Consider the following 10,102-nt stretch of genomic DNA (forward strand, 5'->3'; position numbering starts at 1 on the left):
AACCCACTAACTTTATAATTAAGGCAAGAATAGTCAAAAACGTCCCTTAAAAGGTATCAAGAAATCCGACCCAGATTGGGATTGCGCAGTCTGTGACGGCCCGTCGCGCCTGCGACGGTCCGTCCTGCTGCCCGTCACAGAGTTCAGAGACTTAATTTCTCTGAAGGGTCTGTGACGGTCCGTTACACCTGTGACGGTCCGTTCTGCCATTCCGTCACGAAGTTCAGAGAGTCGATTTTCAGTACTCAATTTCAAATTTTCTAAGTGTTTTGAAACTAGACCCTGCGACGGTCCGTCGTGCCCATGACGGTCCATCGTGGGGTCCGTCGTTTCTGCCAGTTTCTCCAAAATTGAAGTCTGCTGCTCAAAACGACTAAACAGGTCGTTACAATAGATACCAATTTACCCATCGTTCGTCCCCGAACGATCACAAGAAGGAAAACAAGGGCGAAGAGGAGTACCTGAATCTGTAAACAGGTGTGGGTATCTTTATCGCATGTCGACCTCCTTCTCCCAAGTTGCTTCTTCAACCGGCCGATTCTTCCATTGCACCTTGATGGATGCAATTTCCCTTGATCTCAACTTGCTAATTTCCCTATCTAGAATGGCAACAGGTTCCTCCTCATAAGACAAACTCTCATCAAGCAGAACTGAATCCCAACGGATAATGTAGTTTCCATCCCCATGTTATCTTTTCAACATCGACACATGGAATACCGGATGTACTCCGGACAACCCTGGAGGCAAGGCTAACTCATTAGCCACCTCCCCTACTCGCTTATGTACTTCAAATGGTCCAATGTACCTTGGACTTAGCTTACCCCTTTTACCAAACCGCATCACCCCTTTCATGGGCGAAACCTTCAGCAAGACTCGTTCTCCCTCCATGAACTCTACGTCTCTAACCCTTCGATCTGCATATTCTTTTTTGTCTACTTTGCTCTGCTAGAAGCTTTTCTTAAATAGATTTCACCTTCTCCATCGAATCCCTCAAAAGATCAGTACCCCAAGGTCTAACCTCGAACGCATCAAACCAACCAATGGGGGACCTACATCTCCTACCATACAATGCTTCAAATGGAGCCATATCAATGCTTGAGTGATAGCTATTATTGTATGAAAATTCCGCTAAGGGTAAGAAGCTATCCCAATGGCCACCAAACTCTATCACACATGCGCGAAGCATATCCTCTAACACTTGAATCGTTCGCTCAGACTGACCATTGGTCTGAGGACGGAACGCGGTACTAAGGTCCAACCTAGTACACAATTCCGCACGCAGTGTTTTCCAAAACATAGAAGTAAACTGCGTACCTCTATCTGATATAATGGAGAGTGGAACCCTATGCAATCGCACCACTTTCGAGGTGTAAAGTTTGGCTAAGTTCTCTGCATTGTAAGTCACCTTGACCGGAATGAAATGAGCAAACTTAGTTAACCTATCAACAATCACCCAGATGGAATCGTACTTACCCATCGTCTTTGGAAGACCAACCACGAAGTCCATTGCGATTCTCTCCCATTTACATTCCGAAATGGGCATTCTCTGAAGTGTTCCTCCGGGCCTTTGGTGTTCATACTTTACTTGTTGACAGTTTGGACATTTGGCAATAAAGTCCACAATGTCACGCTTCATTCTACTCCACCAAAAGTGTTGCTTTAGGTCACGGTACATCTTGGTTGCACCCGGATGTATCGAATACCTTGAACTATGAGCCTCTGTCAGAATAGTGTTGATCAAATCATCAACACGGGGCACACATACCCTTCCCTTGATTCTCAAAACACCTTCCTCATCGATTTGTACTTCCTTAGCCTCTCCTCTCAATACCTTATCTTGGATTCTTCTTAGTTTCTCATCATCAAACTGTCTTCCCTTAATTTTGTCAAGAAAGGAAGATCTTGCCTCCACAGAAGCCAACAATCCTCCCTTCTCATTTACTTCTAATCTCATCAAGTCATTAGCTAGAGTCTGAACCTTTCTAGCCAATGAGCGTCTAGAAGCTTGCAAGTGAGCTAGACTTCCCATGCTTCCCGCCTTTCTACTTAAAGCATCCGCTACAACATTCGCCTTTCAAGATGATACAAGATAGTGATATCGTAGTCCTTTAGTAGCTCCATCCATCTCCTTTGTCTCAAGTTCAAATCCTTCTGAGTAAGGACATACTGAAGGCTATGATGATCCGTATAGACCTCACACTTAACCCCATATAAATAGTGTCTCCATTGCTTTAATGCAAACACTACCGCGGCCAATTCCAAATCATGAGTTGGGTAGTTACGTTCATGCACTTTTAATTGCCTTGAAGCATAAGCAATCACATTCTTCTCTTGCATTAGCACTGCACCCAAACCAGAATAGGATGCATCACAACAAACAATGAAGTTCTTACCCTCTACGAGCAAGGTGAGAATGGGTGCGGTAGTCAACAAAGTCTTGAGCTTCTGAAAGCTTTCCTCACACTCATCCGACCATACAAATGGAACATTTTTCTTAGTCAAGTTCGTCAGTTGGGAAGCAATAGAAGAGAATCCCTTGACAAATTGGCGGTAATAGCTAGCTAACCCAACAAAGCTCCTTATTTCTGACACATTAGTAGGTCTTACCCAATTCATCACTGTCTAAATCTTAGAAGGATCTACCATCACTCCATCCTTTGAAACCACGTGCCCCAAGAAGGACACTGCATCTAGCCAAAACTCACACTTTGAGAACTTGGCATAAAGCTTTTTCTCCCTCAACATTTCCAATACCATTCTCAAATGCTCCTCATGTTCTTTCTTGCTCTTTGAGTATATCAGTATATCATCAATAAATACGATCACGAAGAGGTCCAAATATGGCTTAAAAATCCCGTTCATCAAGCTCATGAAAGCAGCAGGGGCATTCGTAAGACCAAAAGACATTACTACAAATTTGTAATGCCCATACCTCGTTCGAAAAGCAGTCTTTGGCACATCTGTTGCCCGTATTTTCAATTGATGATAACCGGATCTCAAGTCTATCTTAGAGAAGACATAAGCACCTTGTAACTGATCGAACAAGTCATCAATGCGAGGAAGAGGATACTTGTTCTTTATAGTTACCTTGTTTAGTTGTCTGTAGTCTATACACATTCGAAAACTCGCATCCTTCTTCTTCACAAACAAAACCGGAGCACCCCAAGGGGATGCACTTGGTCTAATGAAGCCTTTGTTCAACAACTCTTGAAGTTGTGCCTTTAACTCTCTTAACTCCGCGGGAGCCATTCTATAAGGGGGTATAGAAATGGGGCGAGTACCCGGTTCAAGGTCAATACAAAAATCAATATCCCTATCTGGTGGCATACCAAGAAGATCTGCAGGGAACACATCCCGAAACTCACGGACCACCGAAACTGACTCAATCGAAGGTACTTGGGTAGTGTCATCCTTGAGATGTGCCAAGAAAGCTAAACACCCTTTACTAATTATTTTCTTAGCACGAAGAAGGGAGATGATACGCACCGGATTGGAAGTGTAGTCACCCTCCCACACTAATGGATCTGTCCCAGGCTTGGCTAACGTCACCGTTTTAGCATTACAATCAAAGATCGCAAATTGCGGAGAAAGCCAAGTCATACCCAGAATTACATCAAAATTATCCATTTCTATGATAACCAAATCTACATAAGTGTTGCTCCCCACAAAGTTCACCAAACAGGACCTATATACCTTTTCAACTACCACAGACTCACCCACCGGAGTAGAAACGTGAATAGGCATATCAAGTAATTCAAAATGTAAATTTAGACCATTATCAAATGAGGAAGATACATAAGAAAATGTGGATCAAGGATCAAACAATACAGAAGCCATGCAATCACAAACCAGAAGATTACCTGTGATGACAACATCAGATGCCTCCGCTTCAGATCTCCCAGGGAAAGCGTAGCAATGGGCCCTCTCACCCGTCTGTCCGTTGCCCCTACCATGTTGTGATGTAGTGGCTACAGGTTGCCCATCACCTCGGCCGTTCTGGTGGCCACCATTACCTCGGCCACCACGTCCTCCAGAATAACGACCTCTACCATGACCACCTCTACCTCTAACATTTAGAGGTCTGTAACTCTGTTTTGGACAATATCTCTTAATATGTCCAATCTTCCCACATCCATAGCACTCTCTGGGTTCATGCATAGGTCTCTCAGAGAAGTGTTGACCGGTCGAAAGTGGACCCCTAACTATAGTCTGTAGTGAAGACTAAATGGGTCGAAATGCGTAACCTCCGGAACCCTGTCCTCTAGAGTAAGAACCATTAAACTCACCTCCCTTTCGAAACCTCTTTGATGTCGATGCCATGGTGAATTCATCTGGCTTCACTCCTTCCACCTCTACCACGAAATCTACCACCTCTTGGAAGGATTTTGCAGTAGCCGCTATCTGTAAGGCTGAAATCCGCAACTTTGACCTCAACCCCTTCATAAAACGACGAATCCGCTCTTGTGGACTGAAACAAAGTTGGGTGGCATATCTGGATAGCGCATGGAACTTAGCCTCATATGCATTGACCGACATCCTACCTTGCTCTAGGCTCAAGAACTCATCCCTTTCCCTATCCCTCAAAGTCCGGGGGATATACTTCTCCATAAACAAGTTAAAGAATGAGGCCCAAGTCATAGGTGGTGCCTCTGTTGGTTGACACTCAATATGCGACCGCCACCACATCTTGGCGTTCCCTTGAAACTGATAAGTCACAAACTCCACACCAAACCGTTCTACTATACCCATCTTGTGTAGTAGCTCGTGACAGTCAACCAGAAAATCATAAGCATCCTCCGATTCAGCACCCTTGAAGACCGGAGGTTTCAATTTCAAGAACTTACTGAAAAGTTCATGCTGATCATTTATCATTATAAGCCCAGTAGTCAGACGTGGAAATGTGCCTATGTCCAATGAGGCATCCATACGAGGTGCCATAGTGGCTGCATGTTGTACTTCTGAAACCGGAGGTGTTGGCGCAGAAAACACTGGAGGTGCCTGACCTTGATCAGACAACCCACTTAGATAGGCGAGAACCTGATTGATCATCTCTGGGGTAGGTTGGGGTGGCAATCCCTCATTCTGCACTTGTTCATTTTCCCCATCCTCCCCTTCTCTTATTACTTCCTCGGTCGGTAGAGGATTCACTGCCCTAATATCAGATGGGCTAGGTGCTCGTCCTCTTCCCCTAGAGGACGTCCTCCCACGACCTCTACCACGGCCTCTTACCGCTGCTCTTCCTCGAGCTACAGCCCCAGTGGCTGGCTCAGACGCACCCTGTCCCGCCGCTGCTGGTGTTGGTATTGGCGTAGTCGTTGCTCTAGTTCTAACCATCTGTGAAAGAGAGTGAAGATGGTCAGATACCAATTTGTATCACCTAGATACCAATTGGATTCAAGTAGTAGCACGAAAGAAAGAAAGAAAGAATGGAATTTTCCTAAAGTCTTATAGCCTCTCAAAGAAAAGTAAAGGCGTCCCCCTACCGTTCCTTAAGACTCTACTAGAATCGTTCTTGTGTGATGAGACCAACGAACCTAATGCTCTGATACCAAGTTTGTCACAACCCAAATATGGGCCGCCACTGGCACCCACACTTACCCTCCTATGTGAGCGAACCAACCAATCTAAACCTTAACATTTCAATATAATATAAACAGAAAGTAATGCAGAAGACTTAAACTCATAAATAAAATCAATAACTATTATTATCCCCAAAATCTGGAAGTCATCACTACAAGAACATCTACGATCAAATGACTAAACTAAGAGTATTCTAAAAGCTAAAAATACATAAGAAGCTAGTCCATGCCGGAAGTTCAAGGCATCAAGACTTGAAGAAGAAGATCCAGTCCAAGCTAGAAGCATTAGCTCACCCTGATTTTTCCGGTGTAGTAAGACTGGCTTGAATTACTGTTGAGCCGAAGGCGACGGCACGTTTGCTGCACTCCACAAATAAATAAGAAGAAAACATAAAAGTAGGGGTCAGTACAAAACACGGGTACTGAGTAGATATCATCGTCCAACTCAAAATAGAAAACAGTATATATCAGATAATATCATAAAATCAACTAATATCCTTAGCATGCCGCATTTACAATTACCATAGCCTTTGGTTACAACACCAAGCTCATCAATGAGGACTCACGCCTCCTCATCATACTCATTTGGGAATTAGGTTCATTATATTGAATATATTAACATCTTTCAAGATTCTTTATCTTTATTCCCCTCGTGTCGGTACGTGACACTCCGATCCACATATACTATGTTGGTACCGAAACGTGGCACCCGATCCATATTCTATCCTGGTGTCGGAACGTGACACCCGATCCATATTCTATCCTGGTATCGGAACGTGGCACCCTATCCATATTCTATCCTGGTGTCGGAACGTGACACCCGATCCATATTCTATCCTGGTACCGGAACGTGGCACCCGATCCATATTCTATCCTGGTGTCAGAACGTGACACTCTGAACCATATTCTATCCTTGTACCGGAACGTGGCACCCGATCCCCTAATCTCACTACTTTCATTCATCAAGCCTTCTTTTATACCAAGGCATCATCATTAACAAAGTAGATTAGGGTTTCTTTTCAAGATTTGGGATTCAATAGCTTCATCATGCTTATTTATTCATAATTACATAATCACATCATTCATGCAAGCATACAATTAAGCATATAGAAGGTTCACAATACTACTAACACATATCATTCGCTATTAAGAGTTTACTATGAATAGCATGAAAACCATAACCTACCTCCACCGAAGATTAGTGATCAAGCAAGCAAATTTTCTCCAAAGCTTTGTGTTTCCCCTTCTCTCTCTTTCTGTTCTTTTCTTTTTCTTATTCCAACCCTCTTTCTTTTACCCTAATTAGTATATAATTAAGAATAAAAGATGGCAATAATGCCCCACTAATTAACTTAAGGTTACCTCTTTTAACCCCTAAGTAATTAGACTTATTAACATTAACCCACTAACTTTATAATTAAGGCAAGAATAGTTAAAAACGTCCCTTAAAACGTATCAAGAAATCTGACCCAGACTGGGATTGCGCAGTCTGTGACGGCCCGTCGCGCCTGCGACGGTCCGTCCTGCTGCCCGTCACAGAGTTCAGAGACTCAATTTCTCTGAAGGGTCTGTGACGGTCCGTTACACCTGTGATGGTCCGTCCTGCCATTCCTTCACGAAGTTCAGAGAGTCGATTTTCAGTACTCAATTTCAGATTTTCTAAGTGTTTTGAAACGAGACCCTGCGACGGTCCGTCGTGCCCATGACGGTCCGTTGTGGGGTCCGTCGTTTCTGCCAGTTTCTCTAAAATTGAAGTCTGTTGCTCAAAACGACTAAACAGGTCGTTACACAGTCTTCATTACACGAGATTTCAGGGTGAGCTAACGCTTCTAGCTTGTACTGGATCTTCTTCTTCATGTCTCGATGCCTTGAAGTTCCGGCATGGACTAGCTTTTTATTTATTCTAGCTTTCTAGATACTCTTAGCCTTAGTAATTTGAGGATAGATGTTCTTGTGATGATGACTTCCAGATTTTGGGGATAATAATAGTGGTCAAGTTTTTAGAAGTTATTTAATTGATTTTCATTAATGAGTTTAAGTCTTCCGCATTATATTGTGTTATTATATTCGAAATGTTGGGTTTGTATTGATTGGTTCGCTCACATAGGAGGGTAAGTGTGGGTGCCAGTCGCGACTCGATTTGGGTCGTGACAAACTTGGTATCAGAGCATTAGGTTCGTTGGTCTCATCACACAAGAATGAGTCTAGTAGAGTCTTAAGGAACGGTAGGGGGACGCCTTTACTTTTCTTTGAGAGGCTATAAGACTTTTGGAAAATTCCATTCTTTCTTTCTTTCTTTCGTGCTATTACTTGGATTCAATTGGTATCTAGATGATACAAATTGTATCTGACCCTCTTCACTCTATTTCGCAGATGGTTAGAACTAGAGCAACGACTGCGCCAACACCAACATCGGCAAGACAAGAAGCGTCTGAGCCAGCCACTGGGGCTGTAGCTCGAAGAGGAGTAGTGGCAAGAGGCCGTGGAAGGGGTCGCGGGAGGACGTCCTCTAGAGGAAGAGGACAAACACCTAGCCCATCTGGTACTAGGGCGGTGACTCCTCCGCCGGCTGAGGAAGTAGTAAGAGAGGGGGAGGATGGGGAAAATGAGAAAGTACAGAATGAGGAATTACCCACCAAACCTACCCCAGAGATGATCAATCAGGTTCTTGCTTATCTTAGCGGGTTATCTGATCAAGGCCAGACACCTCCAGTGTTTTCTGCACCAGCACCTCAGGTTCCAGAGGTATAACATGCGGCTACTGTGGCTCCCCGCATGGATGCCTCATTGGAAATAGGCAGGTTTCCTCGTCTGACTACAGGGCCTATAATGACAAATGACCAGCATGAACTTTTCAGTAAGTTCTTAAAATTGAAACCTCCAGTCTTCAAGGGTGCTGAATCTGAGGATGCCTACGATTTTCTGGTTGACTGTCATGAGTTACTACACAAGATGGGTATAGTAGAACGGTTTGGTGTTGAGTTTGTGACTTATCAGTTTCAAGGGAACGCCAAAATGTGGTAGCGGTCACATGTTGAGTGTCAACCAATAGAGGCACCACCTATGACTTGGGCATCATTCTCTAGCTTGTTTATGGAGAAGTATATCCCCCCGGACTTTGAGGGATAGGAAAGAGATGAGTTTTTGAGCCTCGAGCAAGGTAGGATGTCAGTTACTGCATATGAGGCTAAGTTTCGTGCATTATCCCAGTATGCCACCCAACTTTGTTTCAGTCCACAAAAGCGGATTCGCCGTTTTGTGAAGGGGTTGAGGTCAGAACTGCGGATTTCAGCCTTACAGGTAGCGGCTATGGCAAAATCCTTCCAAGAAGTGGTAGACTTCGTAATAGAGGTGGAAGGAGTGAAGCCAGATGACTTCACCATGGCATCGACATCAAAAAGGTTTCGAAAGGGAGGTGAGTTTAATGGTTCTTACTCTAGAGGACAGGGTTCAGGAGGTTACTCGGTCCGACCAATTCAGTCTTCACTACAGACTCTAGTTGGGGGTCCACCTCAGACCGGTCAATACTTCTCTGAGAGACCTATGCTTGACTCCAGAGAGTGTCATGGATGTGGGGAGACTGGACATATTAGGAGAAATTGTCCAAAACAGAGTTATAGACCCCCAATAGCTAGAGGTAGAGGTGGTCATGGTAGAGGCCATTATTCTAGAGAACGCGGTTGCCGAGGTAATGGTGGTCACCAAAACGGCTGGGGTAACGAGCAAACTGGAGCCACTACAGCACAACATGGTAGGGGCAACGGGCAGATAGGTTATAGGGCCCATTGTTATGCTTTCCCTGGGAGATCTGAAGCGGAGACATCTGATGCTGTCATCACAGGTAATCTTTTAGTTTGTGATTGCATGGCTTCTGTATTGTTTGATCCTGGATCCACATTTTCTTATGTATCTTCCTCATTTGCTAATGGTCTTAATTTACATTGTGAATTGCTTGACATGCCTATTCGTGTTTCTACTCTGGTGGGTGAGTCGGTATATTGGTCTGGTCTGGTGACTTTTGTGGGGAGCAATACTTATGTAGACTTGGTTATCTTAGAAATGGTTGATTTTGATGTAATTCTGGGTATGACTTGGCTTTTTCTGAATTTTGCGATCTTGGATTGTAATGCTAAAACTGTGACGTTAGCCAAGCCTGGGACAGATCCGTTAGTGTGGGGGGGTGACTACACTTCCAATCCGGTTCGTATCATCTCCTTTCTTCGTGCTAAGAAAATGGTTAGTAAGGGTTTTTTAGCGCTCTTGGCACATCACAGGGATGATACTACCCAAGTACATCCAATTGAGTCGGTTTCGATAGTTCGTGAGTTTTTAGATGTGTTTCCCACAGACCTTCCGGGTATGCCACCGGATAGAGATATTGACTTCTGCATTGATCTTGAACCGGGTACTCGCCCCATTTCTATACCCCCTTATAGAATGGCTCCCGTGGAGTTGAGAGAGTTAAAGGCCCAACTTAAAGAGTTGTTGAGCAAAGGCTTCATTAGACCAAGTGCATCTCCTTG

This window comes from Solanum lycopersicum, chromosome 3 (genome assembly GCF_036512215.1).
Source record: "Solanum lycopersicum chromosome 3, SLM_r2.1".
Lineage (NCBI taxonomy): Eukaryota > Viridiplantae > Streptophyta > Magnoliopsida > Solanales > Solanaceae > Solanum > Solanum lycopersicum.